Genomic DNA, 22,193 nt, shown 5'->3' with positions numbered 1-22,193 from the left:
TAGAGACCTACTCAAAAGACTCGCAGCAGTCATTGCTGAAAAACTTTCTGCCACCGAGTACTGACCTAAGGGGCTGAATACTTTTGCAACCAGTGAATTCTTATTTTTCCTTTTTTTTTGCAGGTATTCCTGAGATCAGTATGAAAGAGCACCTTAGGGAAAGTTTTGATCTTTGCCATTAAAGTAGTAGTAAAAGTAGTAGTAGTCTTTGCGAAAGACACCATGGGATCTTTGATGCCCACCAGCTAATATTAGCAGACGGGTCCCGAGCTTAATGTCCATCTGAGGGATGGGGCACTTTGTATGTCTGCAAAGCACAAAGATCCAACAGTTTATCGTTCGGTCGGGAATCAAACCCAGACGAGACAGCTAAAAGGTATATTAGCTCGTTTTGTACCATCCTGTCAGAAGATGATTGGTGGAGGCATTTAAAATATTGTGATTACATCACCATGTGATTGGTTCCTATGTGCTGGAATTGACATTTATTCAACGACTCTCTCCTATGGTCTGTTTATTGTAGCGCGTTAGCCTCCAAGATGACCCAGTCAGAATGGTCATTGAGACCATCTCAGACAGTAGGAAGGCATTTATACATTACACATCGAGATGAGCTTGTTTCTTGGGATTACATTGCAAATAAATTACTCACTTTTCTTCACACATTGACTCTCACTGTAATCTCGTGAGATTATCTTTCTCTCGTGAGGTCTGAGCGAGACGAAGAGAAAGTATTTTCGATATTTTGCATCAAATGTTTTTGGTGGAAAATGGTGACACAAAAGGTGACCGGCATTCTTTTTAATGATGTGTCTCATCAATACAGATAAGATGAATACAACAATGATGTTATGAATGAATGAATACATTGAAAAGATGAAAATGAAAAGATGAATACAACAATATTAAGATGAATACAACAACAAAAAAAACACTTCCGCCATTTCATGGCTTCATGGCCACAAAAATACGCCAACAATTTGGAAAGGTGGTAATGACATTTCCGGTACCCACTCCACCTGTAAAGTCGACCCTGCCCTTCTGGGTGTGGGGTGTGTGAAGCTTAAATGGCAAAGTAGGTAAAGTATAGACGCTTCATCCCTGAAGGCCTCCTTAACTTTATCTGACACTAAGGCGTAGCATAAAAGGTCTTTCATTTCTTTTGCACAGTTGTTGTTTTCTAAAGACATCTTTAAATAAAAATAAAACTACGAAAAAATTGACGTTTAGTGATCAATACTTTTGTCTTATAGTGTTAGTCTCATCAATACAAGTCAATAACCATAATCAAGTGTTTCCTGCTTTAATACATGTGCTGAAAATCAAGATGGTGGCAAGTTAGGTGACAAAGATAGTGGAACAAGAAATAAAGAAGAAATTCCGGGTCAATAAAAACATGAAGTTTTTTTTTGAAATTTACAGACATTTGGCTGCACAGTATGGTGTGATTTTCTTGGAAAGACATCAGTATGCCAGAACATCTCAGGGGAAGTACTGATTATAACTAAGCCATTAAGAATGATGTCCTGCACCTACTACAAACACGTCCAAAATAATTATACACTGAAGGCATAAAAAAATACATGGAGAATACTTTTGAGAGACGTTCAAAGTATTGCTTAATTTACTAACACTGCATACATACAAGCTTTATTATAAGTATTCGAAAAATGCAGGTTAACTAAGAAGCAGAATCTTAATTCCAGTAAAAAATATACTGATGACTCTTTCTGTGTTTGTCTTATATGGGATATACGAGCAATGTTCAATCTCATTAGGTGATCTATCAAAAAGAGCTTATAAATCTAGACAAGTCTTCCAGATCATAGTATAAGCAAATTACATTGAATATAGGCCCTATGGAAAAAGGGTGCATTTGGACACCTCGTGTAGCAGGTATTCTTGTCAGAAGATATCAAATGCCAATGTATTATTAATATTGAACCCGTTCACTCCATTGTATTTTGCCATTCAGATTCTGCCAAACCAATATATATATGCAGACTTGGCATTTAATATGGAATATATATTTTTTCTTGACTTGGGTTTAGTTTCTGAACTCAGCATATCAATCTCGTGCGTTTATTTTACCCTTCGGTGATGTCTTTGTTAAAAGAGCCATGCCACTGATTGACTTTCGCAGCAAGAAGTCAATAACAGGATTATATCACAGGTGGCGCAACAAAATGTAAGGACAGGTACATTTGACGATTGGCTTCACAATCGGGTATATAAGGGTTGTTGCGTTCTGTATTCGTGGAAAACAACTGCTGCACGTCTGCAAACGTTATTGCCGCTTCCTCTGGAGATGGTCCGTCAACTCGACAATGCTGTTTGTCATGGAGTGGTGGCTTTACGAAATTCCGGCGTGAAACAGCGTGCTATTGCTCGGCAGTATGGCATCACTCAAGGTCAGGTGTCAAATATCCTGAAACGAAATGCTCAGAGGGGTGTCCCTACTCCAATACCGAGGCCAGGACGTCCCCGCAGAACCACAATGAGAGATGATCGCCGGCTGCACCGGTTAGTCTGCAATGGCCGTACCAAGTCAGCTAATCGGCTTCGGGGTGAGTGGCAGGAACTGACAAATGTGCCTGTATCCAGAAGGCTAATCAACCAACGACTGGTTCAAGCAGGCTATCGTGCCAGGCGTTCCCTGAGAAAGCCATGCCTGACCAGACAACACAGCCAGCGCCGATTGCAGTGGGCCAGAGAGCACCGTCAATGGCAGCCAGGACACTGGAATCATGTGACCTTCAGTGACGAGTCTAGATTTCTGGTCTATTGTCAAGATGGCCGCGCCCGAGTGCGCAGACAAATGCATGAAGCCTACAACGAAGATTGTATAGTGCCAAGAGTCTGAGCTGGAGGTGGTGGGGTGACCGTTTGGGCTGCTTTTCATGCAGGGGGCAAAACTGACCTGGTTGTTCTTTTTTTTTTTTTTTTTTTTTTTTTTTTTGTATACAAGATCGAGGCTCGTGAAAGAGCGAACATTAATCACACAGAAAGACAAACAGACACATAAAACAAATAACATCGGGAGCGGTAGACAAGATGGGGAGAGAGGGGGAAGGACACAAACACAACATTTGAGAGCAGGGACCGAGAGACATGGAGACATCGAGAGATCTGTGGGAGGGAGAGGGCTTTGGGGGGGAGGCATGTGAAGGGGGGGAGGCATGTGAAGGGGGGGGGGGGGTGGGAGAGGTATAAACATATGGACACTGCCAGGATTTCCAGGAAATAAGTTGGAATTTCAAACAAGGTGGATCTGGGGTGAATTAGTGGGGGTAGAAAAGATCAAGGTTATGGATGGGGGAAGATAAGAGATGGTGGTGAACAGCTGTTTTAAAGACCTGGAGGGAGGAGAGGGATTGAAGGGAGTGTGGGAGTTTGTTCCACAGGCGGGAGAAAAGAGGAATGAAAGAGTGAAGGTGAGCAGAGAGCCGAGATTTCGGCAGTTTAACCATCAGAGGGTTGCTGGCAGATCTTGTGCGACCTGTAGGAATATTTGGGGGACAGAGCACAGAGAGAGCTGGGGGAGCAAGGCCGGAGAGGAGTCGGTAGAAGACAGAAAGACCACCTACCTGCCTGCGGTGAGTGAGTGAAAGGCCCTCAGAGATAGCTTCATCGCGGGAGATTCCAATGATTTTGAAAGCTTTGGATTCAACAGCGTGAAGCCGAGCCAGGTGTGAGGCAGGAGCACCAGCCCATAGGGGAGAACAGTATTCCATTGAGCTGCGGATGAAAGCCTTGTAAGTGGTGAGGAGCTCAGGTGTGCCGAGGAAGGACTTCGCACGACGGAGGATGCCCAGTCGGCGACTGGCTTTGGAGGCCAGCTTGGAAATGTGGTTTTCCCAAGAAAGATCATGGCAGATAGTGAGACCCAAAAGCTTGAGTGACAGAACTTCTTGGAGAGGATTGTTGAGAAAGTAGATGGGAGGGTTGTCCAGTCGATCTTTTCGGAGAGACATAGTAAGATAGTGAGATTTGGCAGGATTGAAAGACATGTTCCACTTGTTTGACCAGTCTGTGATTTTGTCCAGGTCTTCAGAGAGTGAGGAGGCTGCAGACTGCCGAACTGAGGGAAGAGGAATGGAGCGGCAGAGAGTGGAGTCATCAGCAAAGAGATAGAGAGGATTTTCCAGAGAGTCAGAGAGATCATTGATAAAGACCAGAAAAAGCACAGGGCCCAGCACACTTCCTTGGGGAACTCCAGCCTGAACAGGAAGGGGAGATGAGAGAAATCCATTCAGGGCCACACGTTGACTACGACCAGAGAGGAAGTCCGCAAGCCATGCATGGAGATTTCCATGGATACCATAGGAGGAGAGTTTGGTGAGCAGAGCTGGGTGCCAGACCGTATCAAAGGCCCTTGATATGTCAAGGGAGACAGCTCTGATTTCCTGTTTGGCATTGAGGACCTCCATCCATAGTTGAGACAGCAGAAGCAGCATGTCCAGAGTAGAGTGACCTGGTCTGAAACCAAATTGATGATCAGAGATCAAGCCATTGGAGAAGAGGAAAGATTTCATATCATTTCATATCCTTTCAAGGAAACTTTGTCTACCAAGATGACAATGCATGGCCTTATCGTGCTCGCATGATCCAACACTTTCTTGCTGATTGTGGTGTAGAGCATATGGACTGGCCTGCCATGTCCCCGGATATGAATCCGATAGAGAACTTGTGGGCAGAATTAACGGGTCAAATCGACAACTTGGACGAGCATCCTACCTCTGTGCGTGAATTACAGCAGGCTATTGTCACTGCATCGCAAGCGATTCCTGTCCAAACCTTGGCAAATCTCGTGAACAGCATACGTCGACGTGTACGTGCTCTCCTGAATGCTCGTGGGGGTTACACGAAGTACTTAACTGTAATTTTACTGTCCGTAATCCCAGTCGTAATTTAACTTTTGTTTTTTTTTTGGAAATTTTTTTTGGCTAATGTGCAAAATAAAGAGATACTTCTGGAAAACGTACAGAAGTTTAACACGGTACTGTCCGTGAATTGAGTTCGATATCAGTTTACATCACTTTCAAGGATCAATTTATTTGCTTCAAAATGTCAAATGTGGTTTTTGTTTCTTTTAAAGGTCACATTAACAAAATCTAGAATAATTTCAACATAATTCCAATGAACTTTTGGTTCCAAGTCATCTTGAAAAGTAAGTTCACTCCCACAAAAAAAATATTCCATATTAAATGCCAAGTCTGTATATATATGTATATGTAGTCTGTATACATATATATATGTATATATATATATTGTTATGAATTTGGTAGAGCAACATCTAGAGCTAGGTAGATCTGAATAGGTAGGTATTCGGCTGTCGTGACAGGGACTCTACATGTAATAAGTTCTTGATGTTTAGGCGTTTGTCGGGGTAAGATGTATGATTGTGGACCTACCTGGAGGTTCGAGTGTTAAATAGTGAGGGATTAAAGGTAACGCCCCTGTGAGTCTCACCTGGTAGTCAAACCTTTGTCCATTATGGCACTGCAAACCACATAAACATTAGTTAGGTCCTTAGCGCAACGTTAAATAATTCCTTTCCCTGACAATGACTTCGGAACAAGTGGATAGGAAACCAGGCCAAAAACACCGCCACAATACACCGCCACCGTTTACACCTCCAAGGCCTACAAACCTCGCCTGGCACGTGTTACACAAGGACCGCGGGGTCGCGGACGGGAGATGTCAGGAGTAGCATGCCGCAGAGGGCGTGACCTGGGCGAGCCGGCGAGTTGGGAGGCTATGATTGGCTGAGGAGTGCGCCAATGTGACGTCATCGGCCAGAGATATTAGCGACGGTCGGACGCCATTTCAGGCAGTTGAGGCAGTTCGTTGAACAGTGGCACACGGAGCACACAGAGCACACGGCAGTTCGCAGCAGTTCGCAGTTGAGGCAGTTCGTTGAACAGTGGCACACGGAGCACACAGGGCACACAGGACTCAGCAGAGGCAGCATTTCGTGGGAGCAGTTCGTTGAACAGTTGGCACTGAACAGTTGGCACTTGGCTGCCAGCACTCCCGCAGAGAGTCGAGTCGAGTGGCTATCAAAGGAGTCCTTCCTGTCCCTGGTCAAGTGGAGTTTGTGCCCGCGTTGGAGGTCGTCGACGCATGGTGCTTTTTGGTGCGTGGTGCTCGGCCTTGTGGGACTTGGAGCGAGGGACCTCGTGGTGTGCGATCGGGCCGAAAGGAGCGGTGTTGGACGGCCGCCACAAAGACGACGAAAGACAGATAAGCCGCATCCGCGTACATTTTGAACGACGTGACGTATTCTTTTCGTAATTCATCTCCCTCGTTTTGTGTTTGCTGTCAGTCGTGTGGGGACGTCCCGATCTAGGATATTAGATTTACCGGCGGGTTTTTTTCACTGGCTTTACTTTTCCATAATAAATCCTTGTATTATTTTCTGTATATATCTGAACGCAGTTTCCTGGGTGTTTCATTTTAATAGATAAGGCTGCGGAGCTTTGTTGCGTCTGCCCTTCCGCGCGTTTAACTTTGTGTTGAGTTTGAATCCGCCATTGAGTTTTCGCCTCGGGAGTTAAAGTCTCGCAAATCGGCCATCCGTAACTGTGGTGTTAATCACGGTTGCGTAACAAGTGGTGTCAGGAGTGTAGGATTTGAACCCGTCGGACAAATTTTTTTGTCCGCGGCGAGACATCGACACGGTCGGGCGTACATTGCGCCCGACGTTCGAATGCAAGATTTTTATAGTCGAGGCGGAGAAATTTAATAATCAATCGGGCAAACGGAGCGCGATATCGCGTCTTCGTCAAATTTAAATTGTTTCAGGAATTATTAAAATAAATACGCGCGCGGGAAACGACCTTCCGAAAAGCGGATGTCGGAGGTCGACGAAATGGAAGTACGTAGCGAGGCCTCCGTCAGCATAGGGAGTGAGACGGAAATAAGGGAAATGGAGGATAGCGTTGGAACTTCCCCCGCCGGAGAGACGGCTCCTATAACTTACCAGACCATATTCAATCTATTGAAGGCCCACTATGAACGACTGAATGAGGAAAGGGATGCTCAGATTGAGCAGATGGACCGAATGATTAACAAAATGGAAGGACGAACGAATGGTGCTGTCGGGGCACAGGAGAAGCCAAAGGTGAAAAAAATTGAATCTGAAGAGGGGGAAGCTAGATTGGGAACAGGAGAGGGTACGGCCCATGCAGATGTGCATGTTGCTCACGAGCAGGGAATTGCACCGGGAATGGCAAAATTTGGAATTGCACAGGGGATGGCAATTGAAGTAAATGGGGAGACCGCAGGTGCACAGGTGGATGGGGAATGTCCACAGGTGGATGGGGAATGTGTACAGGTAGATGGGGAATGCCTGCAGGTAAACGTGGAGTGTTCACAGGTGAGCGGGGTAGGAAATTTGGAATGTGAGAGTTGTAATGGGGAATGTTTCCCACATTCTGGCCTGGTTGTTTATCGGGACCGTGTGGATGTCACAACACCCCAACCGGGGGATGAATTTGGAATTGTGCAGCACCAGGGCGGTGGTGCGGAGCAAGAGGGGGTAGAGTTTTTGGGGGTCCGTGCAATGGAGCCGGACCGGGTATTTATTGGGGATATTGATCAAAGCCTGGCGGGGCCAGGAATGATTTGTAATGATGAGGATGATTTGATCCAGCGGCTGGAGACCTGTGACAGTCCCATGGAGGTAGAGCTTGTTCAGGCCCAAAGGAGCCTGGGGGAAGAGGTGAGTTGGTCCAAGGAGGTGGTTGGAATGACCGAGGGGACGCTCACTGTACACTGCTATTTGGAAACAGAGGCTCCAAAATTGGACAACCAGTTGGGGGAGTGTGTTGGCTCCGGGCTGGATTTGGATCTTGGAGGATCGGGAGATAGAGCTTCTGGAGATTTGGTCCCTGTAGGGAATTTGGATCAACTGCAGGGAGGGGCAGAACAACCGGTGGTAGAGGTTGTTCCCTGCAGCTGCGGTTTGGCAGTGGGAATGAAAATTTGTAAAAGAAAATTTAAAATAAAATTACAATGGGAAATTGATTTGGAGCAGCCATGGTGGGGATTGGTCCCCGGGCTGCGGGATTTGGACATGGAGAGGTCATGGGTGATGGCCTCGGGCAAAAGTTGCCCCTTTCAAAATTTGGGTATGCCGGCCAGCTGGGGGGCTGTGATGGCGAGATTTGGAAGTGGGGTCCAGCCTTGGGTGTCGAGGTACGACCTGGGTCCCACGGGGGGTCTGGTGGAGTGTGGCGTCCCTTGTCCGTCGGGGCGCCATCCGAGCCGGCGGCTCGGGCCGGCAGGGTCACCGGACCCTGGTGGGGGTTAAGACCTCCAGGGAGGTCCGAGGTGGTTTCTCAAGCCTGGGATGGCAAATATTGAGGACCACTAGGGGGAGGTGTTGTGGGTCGCGCTTTGGTGGTGGCACTGCGGACGGCCAACTTGGGACTGATGTGGTGACCACCCGGGCATGCGGCCTGGCACTCTCCTCCAGGGACTCTGGGACAACCAGCATGTGGTGACCTGGCATGGTGGTTGGTCTATGGACGCGGGTTAAACCGAATGGACGGGGATGGAGATAGCCTGCCGGACAACCATTGGGGCATCTGTGGAACGTGATGGTGTGAGTGACCTTCCACAGATGCTCCGTTATGATTTATGGACTCTCGGGTTGGGAAGAGAGCCATGGGGATGTGAATCGGGAGATGTGTAACGAGCCGAGCATATGGGCCATGCTCGGCTGGCATGTGTATGGCAAAGCATCCTTCTTTGGTGAGGTTAGTAAAAGGTGACAAATGTTTGGCATGGGTAATCTGTGGGTTAGATGCAAATTTAAGGGTGGATTTTGAAATGCCATGGTGGACACTGTACAGTGACGCCATTATTGATCCAGGTGTGTAGACCAAAGTGTTGGAGGCTGTGATGAAATTAATAGGGTAGCAAGACACAGCTTTCAACTGGTTGCGGGGGCAACTGTGCTGATATTTGGGACGCGGGATCCTGGGGATGTAGTTGTGTAGCCTGAGGGTCAACGTGGTGCTGTGCGTGTCCGAGGTGTGTGGACCATGTCTTCTGGGTGGGTCTCCTGGTGGAGCATGGCTGTTGACTGGACCTTGGTGTGGTCAAGTGTGGGTGAGCACTGGGGGGCTGCAGTTCTGTAGTCGGACTGGGGGATGATGGGGAGGTGCAGGGGACGTGGCTGTAGGGATGCCACGCACTGCGACCGTGCCCCCCAGGGCCGAGGTTGTGTGTGCGGTAGTGTGTGTTGTGGCAGCAAGTGCTCACCACATTGGCCAGCTGGGGCTGCTGCAGCTGTGTTCCTCGCAGGGGGGCCGAAGGATGGATGGTGGGTCGCACCCTTATGGACACTCATGGGCCATGTTGGCGTTTTGACTGCTCACCTTGTCCCGGTGACCCTTGCACGGTAGAGGTGCAGAGCTGTCGTGGCCACAAGTAGTTGTGTAGTGATGATCACCGTTGGATGCGGATCCACATACCTGCCAGTGTAGTGGGGACAAAAGAGAAATTTGGAAGTATTTGGTAGGCCCAATGTGAAATTTTGGGATTGTGAAGGGTGGATGACGCTCTTGGACCCGACCAACCTGCAACTACCTGCACTTGAGGTGAGTGTTTTGAGGAGTACTGTCCCAGGCTTCAGGACTTGCTTTGGAAATTGGGGACATGTAAATTGGAGTTGGGAGGCGGGTGAGAGTGATGACATGGCCGGTGAGGGGATGGAATGGGAGCCACAGTGTCTTGTGGGTGGCGTATGTTTTTGTATTGTGGTTAGGTGTTTTGATGTGGTCGTGAGAGTGGAACCTGGAGAGTGAGTGATGATTAGTGGAGATAATGAGGGGCGATACTTGTGCTTTTGGAAATGTGCTTTTGAAAATGTGTGATGGTTTAAATGTGAACTGGGGGATTTCACATGTGGCAGGCCATGGCAAGCCTTGTAACACCTTTTACACCATCTATGGAATTGTACTGGATTGTGCTGAGTTGTGTGGAGAATTGAATGGCAGCGGGGGAGGAAGTGTGTTTTGGGGTCTTGTGGGTGGGGAAGGTGTGTGTGTCCGCAGGTACAGAGCAAGCTCTGAGGAGCGATGCCTGCGGGCCCCCCTCTGCGGCAATTACCCCTGGCAGCCGGTGGTAACTGGAAATTGGAGCTCGTCGGTGGAGGGTCTGGTTGGGCGCCGCGGGGTGAGGAAGTCCCCCGGTGACCCGTGTTGCTGCGCGAAAGCAGGAGGCAAAGGAGCCTGGTGTGTGTGGAGACCCTCACCGGCGAGGTAATGGCGGAAAGGGGCTGTTGGGCTGTCACGGGGCCAAGAGGTAAAGGGGGGGGGGGGGGGCAATGAACTTGTAAGTCGGTTGACTTGTTTTTGGGACTGCGGGCACCACAGCCTGATGCGCCCCCACCATCTTTTTGTGCGGTACCTCCCCGCTGCCTAGTTGAGGAATGCACACACACGTGAATGACATCAATGCCATGGTCCTGCAGGGGGTGTATTGAAATAAGTGCTTTGTTGATTTTTGAAATGCCTTGATGACCTATGAGTGGTTAAGGGGTCTGTGTTGCATGAATGTGGGCGAAATACACCGAGCCGTGTCACTCACCTGTAACATCTGGACAGGGCCCGTGGAAATTTAGGGGGATGCATTGGGGATGGCCCCGCAGGTAAGGTTGAGTCTTGTGGCATCCACCGGGGGACGCGGTCTGTAGACCGGGGTATGTACAAAGGTTAGAGTTTTGAGTTTGGAAAGATGGTTAAGTTTTGTGGTTAAGTTAGTGTGGTGTGTTGTTTGTTTCCTCCCTCCACAGGAACAACGAAGAAAATGTACATACTTGCATGATGGTTAAGGGGTTCAGCATGTTAAGGAAGTGTAGGTAGGTAGTCCGACTCACTTCCCACAGCCCTTCCTGATTTATTTCATAGGTTAATTAAGTGTGTGACAGTAAGTGTTAAGGCTGGAATGGTAGAGCCTGCGGTGAACCTTGCAGGAGCTACGGTTCCAGGGGGGGGGGGCTGTGTTATGAATTTGGTAGAGCAACATCTAGAGCTAGGTAGATCTGAATAGGTAGGTATTCGGCTGTCGTGACAGGGACTCTACATGTAATAAGTTCTTGATGTTTAGGCGTTTGTCGGGGTAAGATGTATGATTGTGGACCTACCTGGAGGTTCGAGTGTTAAATAGTGAGGGATTAAAGGTAACGCCCCTGTGAGTCTCACCTGGTAGTCAAACCTTTGTCCATTATGGCACTGCAAACCACATAAACATTAGTTAGGTCCTTAGCGCAACATTAAATAATTCCTTTCCCTGACAATGACTTCGGAACAAGTGGATAGGAAACCAGGCCAAAAACACCGCCACAATACACCGCCACCGTTTACACCTCCAAGGCCTACAAACCTCGCCTGGCACGTGTTACACAAGGACCGCGGGGTCGCGGACGGGAGATGTCAGGAGTAGTATGCCGCAGAGGGCGTGACCTGGGCGAGCCGGCGAGTTGGGAGGCTATGATTGGCTGAGGAGTGCGCAAATGTGACGTCATCGGCCAGAGATATTAGCGACGGTCGGACGCCATTTCAGGCAGTTGAGGCAGTTCGTTGAACAGTGGCACACGGAGCACACAGAGCACACGGCAGTTCGCAGCAGTTCGCAGTTGAGGCAGTTCGTTGAACAGTGGCACACGGAGCACACAGGGCACACAGGACTCAGCAGAGGCAGCATTTCGTGGGAGCAGTTCGTTGAACAGTTGGCACTGAACAGTTGGCACTTGGCTGCCAGCACTCCCGCAGAGAGTCGAGTCGAGTGGCTATCAAAGGAGTCCTTCCTGTCCCTGGTCAAGTGGAGTTTGTGCCCGCGTTGGAGGTCGTCGACGCATGGTGCTTTTTGGTGCGTGGTGCTCGGCCTTGTGGGACTTGGAGCGAGGGACCTCGTGGTGTGCGATCGGGCCGAAAGGAGCGGTGTTGGACGGCCGCCACAAAGACGACGAAAGACAGATAAGCCGCATCCGCGTACATTTTGAACGACGTGACGTATTCTTTTCGTAATTCATCTCCCTCGTTTTGTGTTTGCTGTCAGTCGTGTGGGGACGTCCCGATCTAGGATATTAGATTTACCGGCGGGTTTTTTTCACTGGCTTTACTTTTCCATAATAAATCCTTGTATTATTTTCTGTATATATCTGAACGCAGTTTCCTGGGTGTTTCATTTTAATAGATAAGGCTGCGGAGCTTTGTTGCGTCTGCCCTTCCGCGCGTTTAACTTTGTGTTGAGTTTGAATCCGCCATTGAGTTTTCGCCTCGGGAGTTAAAGTCTCGCAAATCGGCCATCCGTAACTGTGGTGTTAATCACGGTTGCGTAACAATATATACACAAAGAATTAAGTTAAGCACCCCCCCCGTTTTTTTACAACCTCGCACATTACAAGTTTGTTGTCGTCAAAACAGTGTAATATACCCATGTTATTGCTAGATTTTCTGGAGAAGTGATATTATGGTCACATAAAAACATAACAATCATGCCGTTTTCAATATTTTATTCTGAATAATTTAAGGTGAAATTTTTTGGAAATTTTAGGCATATTTTCACCTCAATTTAAGTATGGAGCTATAGGTCCATCACGGACAGTGTGGATGACGTTTATGTTTTCTAACGTACAGTCATTGTTCTGAGAAGACCTCTAGCGATCTTTGCGTCAATAACGTGTGTAGGACCCACGTGATCGGATCACTGACTCAACCCTACGTCTCATAGACCCTGTAAGCCGTCGTATGCGTTGCTGTGGCAGGTTGTTCCATTCCCGATGTAATGCACGTTCGGGACATGTTGGGACGACAAATTGCGAAGATGGTCCCTCCAATAGCCAATCTGGATGACTTGGAACGTGCATTACATCGGGAATGGAACAACCTGCCACAGCAACGCATACGACGGCCTACAGGGTCTATGAGACGTAGGGTTGAGTCAGTGATCCGATCACGTGGGTCCTACACACGTTATTGACGCAAAGATCGCTAGAGGTCTTCTCAGAACAATGACTGTACGTTAGAAAACATAAACGTCATCCACACTGTCCGTGATGGACCTATAGCTCCATACTTAAATTGAGGTGAAAATATGCCTAAAATTCCCAAAAAATTTCACCTTAAATTATTCAGAATAAAATATTGAAAACGGCATGATTGTTATGTTTTTATGTGACCATAATATCACTTCTCCAGAAAATATAGCAATAACATGGGTATATTACACTGTTTTGACGACAACAAACTTGTAATGTGCGAGGTTGTAAAAAAACGGGGGGGGGGGGGTGCTTAACTTAATTCTTTGTGTATATATACATATTTATTATTATTATTATTATTTTTTTTGTATACAAGATCGAGGCTCGTGAAAGAGCTAACATTAATCACACAAAAAGACAAACCGACACACAAAACACAAAAAACAAGGGGAGCGGCAGACAAGATGGGGAGAGAGGGGGAAGGACACAAACACAACATTTGAGAGCAGGGACATCGGGAGGACCTGGGGGGAGGTGGGAGAGGAATAAAACATATGAACACTGCAAGGACTCTGGGGTGAATTACCGGGGATAGAAAAGATCAAGGTTTTCGATGGGGGAAGATAAGAGATGGTGGTGAACAGCTGTTTTAAAGACCTGGAGGGAGGAGTGGGATTGAAGGGAGTGGGGGAGTTTGTTCCAGAGGCGGGAGAAAAGGGGAATGAAAGAGTGAAGGTGAGCAGAGAGCCTAGACTTTGGCAGTTTAACCATAAGAGGGTTGCAGGCAGATCTTGTGCGACCTGAAGGAATATTGGGGGGACAGAGCACAGAGAGAGCTGGGGGAGCAAGGCCGGAGAGGAGTCGGTAGAAGACAGAAAGACCACCAACCTGCCTGCGGTGAGTGAGTGAAAGGCCCTCGGAGTTGACTACATCGCAGGAGATTCCAATGATTCTGAAAGCTTTGGCCTCAACAGCGTGAAGCCGAGCAAGGTGTGAGGCAGGAGCACCAGCCCAGAGGGGGGAACAGTATTCCATTGAGCTGCGGATGAAAGCCTTGTATGTGGTGAGGAGCTCAGGTGTGCCAATGAAGGACTTCGCACGACGGAGGATGCCCAGTCGGCGACTGGCTTTGGAGGCCAGTTTGGAAATGTGGTTTTCCCAAGAAAGATCATGGCAGATAGTGAGACCCAAAAAGTGAGACCCAAAAGTGAGACCCATATTCTATATATATATATATATATATATATATATATATATATATATATATATATATATATATATATATATATATATATGTATATATATATATATATATATATATATATATATATATATATATATATATATATATATATATATATATATATATATATATATATATATATACATACATATATATATATACATATATATATATATATATATATATATACATATATATATATACATATATATATATATATATATATATATATATATATATATATATATATATATATATATATATATATATATATATATATATATATATATATATATACACAGACTTGGCATTTAATATGGAATATTTTTTTTGTGGGGGTGAACTTACTTTTCAAGATGTCTTAGAACCAAAAGTTAATTGGAATTATGTTGAAATTATTCGAGATTTTGTTAATGTGACCTTTAAAAGAAACAAAAACCACATTTGACATTTTGAAACAAATAAATTGATCCTTGAAAGTGATGTAAACTGATATCGAACTCAATTCATGGACATTACTGTGTTAAACTTCTGTACGTTTTCCAGAAGTATCTCTTTATTTTGCACATTAGCCAAAAAATTTTTTAACAAAAACAAAAGTAAAATTACGACTGGGATTACGGACAGTAAAATTACAGTTCAGTACTTCGTGTAACCCCCACGAGCATTCAGGAGAGCACGTACACATTGAGGCATGCTGTTCACGAGATTTGCCAAGTTTTGGACAGGAATCGCTTGCCATGCAGTGACAATAGCCTGCTGCAATTCACACACAGAAGTCGGCTGCTGGTCCAAGTGGTCGATTTGACGCGTTAATTCTGCCCACAAGTTCTCTATCGGATTCATATCCGGGGACATGGCAGGCCAGTCCATATGCTCTACACCACAGTCAGCAAGAAAGTGTTGGATCATGTGAGCATGATGGGGCCATGCATTGTCATCTTGGAAGACAAAGTTTCCTCGAAAGGCTGCACGAGCAAATGGAAGCAATGTTTCTTCTAGAATGGCCCTGTACTTGAACTGGTTCAGGTTTCCATTCAGAACAACCAGGTCAGTTTTGCCCCCTGCATGAAAAGCACCCCAAACGGTCACCCCACCCCCTCCAGCTTGGATTCTTGGCACCATACAATCTTTGTTGTAGGCTTCATGCACTTGTCTGCGCACTCGGACGCGGCCATCTTGACGATAGACCAGAAATCTAGACTCGTCACTGAAGATCACATGATTCCAGTGTCCTGACTGCCATTGACGGTGCTCTCTGGCCCACTGCAATCGGCGCTGGCGGTGTTGTCTGGTCAGGCGTGGCTTTCTCAGTGGTCGCCTGGCAGGAGAGCCTGCTTGAACCAGTCGTTGGTTGACTTGGCTTCTGGATACAGGCACATTTGTCAGTTGCTGCCACTCAGCCCTAAGCCGATTAGCTGACTTGGTACGGCCATTGCGGACTAACCGGTGCAGCTGGCGATCATCCCTCCTTGTGGTTCTGCGGGGACGTCCTGGCCTCGGTATTGGAGTAGGGACACCCCTCTGAGCTTTTCGTTTCAGGATCTTTGACACCTGACCTTGAGTGATGCCATACTGCCGAGCAATAGCACGTTGTTTCATGCCGTAATTTCGTAAAGCCACCACTCCATGACAAACAGCATTGTCGAGTTGACGGACCATCTCCAGAGGAAGTGGCAATAACTTTTGGAGACGTGCAGCAGTTGTTTTCCACTAATACAGAACGCAACAACCCTTGTATACCCGACTGTGAAGCCAATAAACAAATGCACCTGTCCATACATTTTGCCATGCCACCTGTGATATAATCCTGTTGTTGACTTCTTGCTGCGACAGACAATCAGTGACATGGTTCTTTTAACAAATAAATCACCAAAGTGTAAAAGAAACTCACCAGATTGACATACTGAGTTCAGAAAGTAAACCCAAGTCAAGAAAAAAAAAAAATTCCATATTAAATGCCAAGTCTGTATATATATATATATATATATATATATATATATATATATATATATATATATATATATATATATATATATATATATATATATATATCTTCTCTCTTCTCTCTTCTCTTCACTCTTCTCTCTATATTATAAAAGAAAGTTTTTGTTTGTATGTCTGCGCAAGCTAATCTCCTGAACGGTGAAAGATAGGAGGAAACCTCCAATACAAAAATGTCGGGACGGGCCCCGGGAAGGTTTTAGGCGAGGTGGCGAAGCCGGTTAAGGCCCAGCTCGGCCGGGCTGGGCCCATTTCGCAATTAAAAGCTGAGCTGACTTATAGTAGTCAATCTTCTACGGCCGCGAGTAAAAGCTGAATTGTAGTAGTAAATTCATTCAAAAAGAACTAAAAATGTTGGGACTGGCCCCGGGAAGGTTATAGGCGAGGTGGCGAGGACGGTCGAAGCCGCTTCGGCCGGGCTGGGCCCATTTTACAATAAAAGCTGAGCTGAATTATAGTAGTCAATCTTCTATGGCCACGAGTAAAAGCTGAGTTATAGTTGTAAATTCATTCAAAAAGAACCCGGGCAACGCCGGGTGCTTTCGGCTAGTATATATAATATGTATAAGAAAGTTTTTGTTTGTTTGTTTGTCTGCACGCGCCAATCTCCTGAGCGGTGAAAGATAGGAGGAAACCTCTAAAACAAAAAATGTCGGGACGGGCCCCGGGAATGTTATAGGCTAGGTGGCGAGGCTGGTCGAGGCCCACCTCGGCCGGTTCTGGGCCCAATTCGCAATTAAAAGCTGAGCTGAATTATAGCAGTCAATCTTCTACGGCCGCGAGTAAAAGCTGAATTATAGTCGTCAATCTTCTCCGGCCGCGAGTAAAAGCTGAATTATAGTAGTCAATCTTCCATGGCCGTGGGTAAAAGCTGAATTATAGTAGTAAATTCATTCAAAAAGCACCAAAAATGTCGGGATGGGCCCCGGGAAGGTTATAGGCTAGGTGGTGAGGCCGGTTGAGGCCACTTCGGCCGGGCTGGGCCCATTTCACAATAAAAGCTGAGCTGAATTATAGTCGTCAATCTTCCACGGCCATGAGTAAAAGCTGAATTACAACAGTAAATTCATTAAAAAAGAACCCGGGCAACACCGGGTTCTTTCGTCTAGTATATATATATATATATATATATATATATATAGATAGATATATGTATATATATATATATATATATATATATATATATATATAGATATATGTATATATATATATATATATATATATATATATATATATATATATATATATATATATATATATACATATATATATATATATATATATATATATATATATATATACATATATATATATATATACATATATATATATACTGTATATACATATATATATATACATATATATATATACATATATATATATACATATATATATATATATATATATATATATATATATATATATATATATATATATATATATATATATATATATATATATATATATATATATATATACAGTACATTCAGAAAATATTCAGACCCCTTCACTTTTCTCACATTTTATTATGTTGCAGCCTTATGCTGAAATCGTTTGAATTTATTTTTCCCCTCATCAATCTCCACTCAATACCCCATAATGACAAAGAGAAAACGGGACTTTGGAAAGTTTTGCAAATTTATTAAAAATAAAAAACTGAAATATCACATTGATATAAGTATTCAGACACTTAACTCAGTACTTAGTTGAAGCACCTTTGGCAGCGATTACAGCCTCGAGTCTTCTTGGGTATGACGTGACAATCTTTGCACACCTGGATTTGGGGATTTTCTGCCATTCTTCTCTGCAGATCCCCTCAAGGTCTGTCAGGTTGGATGGGGACCGTCAGTGGACAGCCATTTTCAGGTCTCTCCATAGATGTTCGATTGGGTTCAAGTCAGAGCTCTGGCTGGGCCACTCAAGGACCTTCACAGAGTTGTCCCTAAGCCACTCCTGTGTTGTCTTGGCTGTGTGCTTAGGGTCATTGTCCTGTTGGAAGGTGAACCTTCGGCCCAGTCTGAGGTCCTGAGCGCTCTGTTTCAGGTTTTCATTAAGGATATCTCTGTATTTTGCTCTGTATTTTGCTGTTCATTGTTCCCTCAACTCCGACCAGTCCCCCAGTCCCTGCTGCTGAAAAACACCCCCACAGCATGATGCTTCCCCCACCATGTATCACCGTTGGGATGGTATTGGGCAGGTGATGAGCGGTTCCTGGTTTCCTCTAGACATGACGCTTAGAATTGAAGCCAAACAGTTCAATCTTGGATTCATCAGACCACACAATCTTGTTTCTCACAATCTGAGAGTCCTTTAGGTGCTTTTTTGCAAACTCCAAGCGGGCTTTCATGTGTCTCTCACTGAGGAGAGGCTTCCGTCTGGCCACTCTGCCATAAAGCCCAGATCGGTGGAGTGTTGCAGTGATGGTTGTCCTTCTGGAAGTTTCTCCCATCTCCACACAGGATCTCTGGAGCTCAGCCAGTGTGACTATCTGGTTCTTGGTCACCTCTTTTACCAAGGCCCTTCTCCCCCGATTGCTCAGTTTGTCCGGGCGGCCAGCTCTAGGAAGAGTCCTGGTTGTTCCAAACCTCTTCCATTTAAGAATTATGGAGGCCACTGTGCTCTTGGAAACATTCAATGCAGCAGAAATTTATTTGTAGGCTTCCCAGATCTGTGCATCGACACAATCCTGTCTCTGAGCTCTGCAGGCAGTTCCTTCGACCTCATGGCTTGGTTTTTGCTCTGATATGCATTGTCAGCTGTGAGACCTGATATAGGCAGGTGTGTGCCTTTCCTAATCATGTCCAATCAATTGAATTTACCACAGGTGGAATACAATCAAGGTGCAGAAACATCTCAAAGATGATCAGGAGAAATGGCAGGCACCTGAGCTAAATATCAATTGTGATAGCAAAGGGTCTGAATACTTATGTCAATGTGATATTTCAGTTTTTTATTTTTAATAAATTTGCAAAACTTTCTAAAATCCTGTCACTATTGAGCGTAGATTTATGAGGGGAAAAAATGAATATAAACGATTTCAGCATAAGGCTGCAACATAACAAAATGTGAAAAACGTGAAGGGGTCTGAATACTTTCTGAATGCACTGTAGATATTTAGGTATATAGATATATAGATATATAGAGAGATACATAGATATATAGATATCTCAATAGCTCAGTGGGCTGTCACAGCGTAAGTGATGATGTTCCCGAGTTGAGTCAGAATTTTTTCACACTAGCCCCACGCAGGAATTTACTTCCTGTTTCTAAAAAAAAAAATATATATATATAGAAATATAGAGATATATATATAGAAATATAGAGATATAGATATATAGGTATATAGGTATATAGGTATAAATATATATATATATATATATATATATATATATATATATATATATATATATATATATATATTGTTACGGATTCATCACTTCCGTTGTTGTGGTTCTCATCAACTGTAAACATTTTTGGTTCCATGTACTATTATTGTGATCGTTTAAGTGAAATGGAGATAACTGTTTTCAAAAGGTAAAAAAAGTTAGTGTTTTAATAGAAACGGGAAACCGGATCGGGAACCGGACAAAGAGGAAGAAGAAGAGGAAAAGGAGGCGGAGCGAGTAAGGTGGAGAAGAAGCCGAGCTGCTTCGAGGTCTTGAGCAAACGCTGGCGAACGGGGGTCACGATTGAACTTTGGGTTTCCTGGGAAAGGGATTCCTGTGACAGAGTTGTTATCACTGTGACAGATAAACCTGCGTGTCAGGTTTTGCGGTTGATTCTGGAGAGAATCATTGGAGTGCCGTTACACCTCTAGTACGGGCCGTTGGCCATTTTGCCTCGCGACCTATTTTGCATTGCTCTAGGCTCTTCACCTCGCTTCAGCCGTTTTCACCGCATCCAGACGTTAACCTGGTATGTGTGTGTGTAACGTGGATTTTGAGTGGGAATTTGCGGTTCGCCGATTGGGAGCCGTGAACGTCCAACCCGAAGGTGAGATTTCCCAGTCGCCTGGAGGGCGCCTTGTGATTTTCCAGTCGCCTGGAGGCCGCCTTTGCGCAGCTTTGGCAGCAGGACTGTAACTGCCAACCCAACGGGATTCTGGTCTCGATTGGACATTGATCTGACGATCGCTGGAGCGGATCGTATTTGGCTTGAAGCCGGAAACAACTTTGGCTTGGAGCCGGGATTAGAGACATTGGGAATCTTCTTCTTTTCGCTCACTTGGAACACAGTGAGTTATATTGTACGAACCTGATGGTACCATCATAGGATATATAGATTGTACTTTTGATTACTATTATTGTTGTACTGTTATTCTTGTGTGATCTTAATACAATATTTGTTTGTTGGTAACAATTGGTGTGGCTTCACCATTGATCTTTGACATACAGAATAACACATTTTTCTGCCGTGACTCCTCTCGGGGCTCAGAGGTACGCCGTGATCAGGGGGTTGGGGAGGAGCACATAACAATACAGAATAACACATCTTTCTGCCGTGACTCCTCTCGGGGCTCAGAGGTACACCTTGACCGGGGTTTGGGGAGGAGCACGTAACAATATATATATATACAGTAGTGACCCCTAATTCCGAACGCCCCTCATCTCGAACTACTCTAATTCCGAACCGTAAATTCGAGAAAATTTTGTCCCTAATTCCGAATGTATTTCTATAACCGAACCGCCAACATAGCGTTAGCGTCGTTCATATTTCCCGCCGCGAGCGTCGAGATTTTGAAGGCTTTGAAGAACCTATTGTGCCTGCTATTGTAGCATTGGGTCAGTCCATGGGCTTGGAGGTGAGTGAAGAGGATGTGGAGGAGTTAGTGGAGGATCACAACAAGGAACTCACCACAGAAGAACTTCAGCACCTCCACAAGATGCAGCAAGAAGAAGTGGCAGTGGAAATTTATTCAGAGGAGGAAGAGGGAGCTAGTGGTAACATTTCCAGTGCTGAAATTAAAGAACTGTGCTTCCATTGGTCTAAAACACAGGCCATTGTTGAAAGGTGGCACCCTAATAAAGCAGTGGTTAACAGGAGCATTAACTTGTTCGGTGACAATGTGATTGACCACTTCAGAAAAATTAAGAAAAGTCGCCAACACCAGGCAACTTTGGAGAGGTGGTTCTCTAAAGAAAGCAAGCCTAGTGAGCCCCAACCCTCTACAAGTGGTGTTAAGAGACAAAGAGAGCAAACACCAGAAGCACAGTCATCTGATGTTAGCTTGGAAGGTGCCTCACCTTCCAAGCAATAAAACCCTCTCCCTCCTTCCTCCTCTCCAGCTTCCACATGCACCATCAGAACTCTCCACTAAGGTAAATGCAGTTATTTTCATGTTAGTACATTTATTTCTTGTTATTATTATTATTATTATTTGATATTTAGGGCATTTACTCATCTTATTTTACCTTGAATCATGTGTATTTGCAGTTAACAGTGTCTTGATAATGGATTTTTGGGGTCCAGGAACGGATTAATTCACTTTCCATTATTTCTAATGAGGAAAATAGTTTCTAATTCCGAACTTTTCCCAATCCGAACTTCCGCTGGAACAAATTAAATTCGGATTTAGAGGTCCCACTGTATATATATATATATATATATTATAATAGCCGTAGATGATTCTGTCTGTCTGTCTGTCTATCTGTTGGGTGTCTGTCCGGGGTGTGGCTTACTCGGTTTGCAGAGTAGCTCCACCCATAGCTCCACCCATTCTGGGAGTGGCTATAAACAAATATCCACCATTTTATTAACTCGCATAGCTTTGAGGCCTGTTTTGTAGGCCCGTGGTGTCTTCCTCTCTCACACAGTTTTATTTCAAATCAAATTCGATATATCATTTCATTTTTCACAGTCGCTAACATAGTTTTAGACTCGGTTGAAAAAAAACGGGAAGAAAATCCGATGAAAGTTGCCGTTTATAGAACGAAATGAATTCTCAAAGGC

This window comes from Myxine glutinosa, chromosome 1, assembly GCF_964187855.1.
Source record: "Myxine glutinosa chromosome 1, kmMyxGlut1.1, whole genome shotgun sequence".
In the NCBI taxonomy this organism is placed as follows: Eukaryota; Metazoa; Chordata; class Myxini; order Myxiniformes; family Myxinidae; genus Myxine; species Myxine glutinosa.
The sequence above is the reverse complement of the archived record's forward strand: the minus strand, read 5'-3'. Positions refer to the sequence as shown.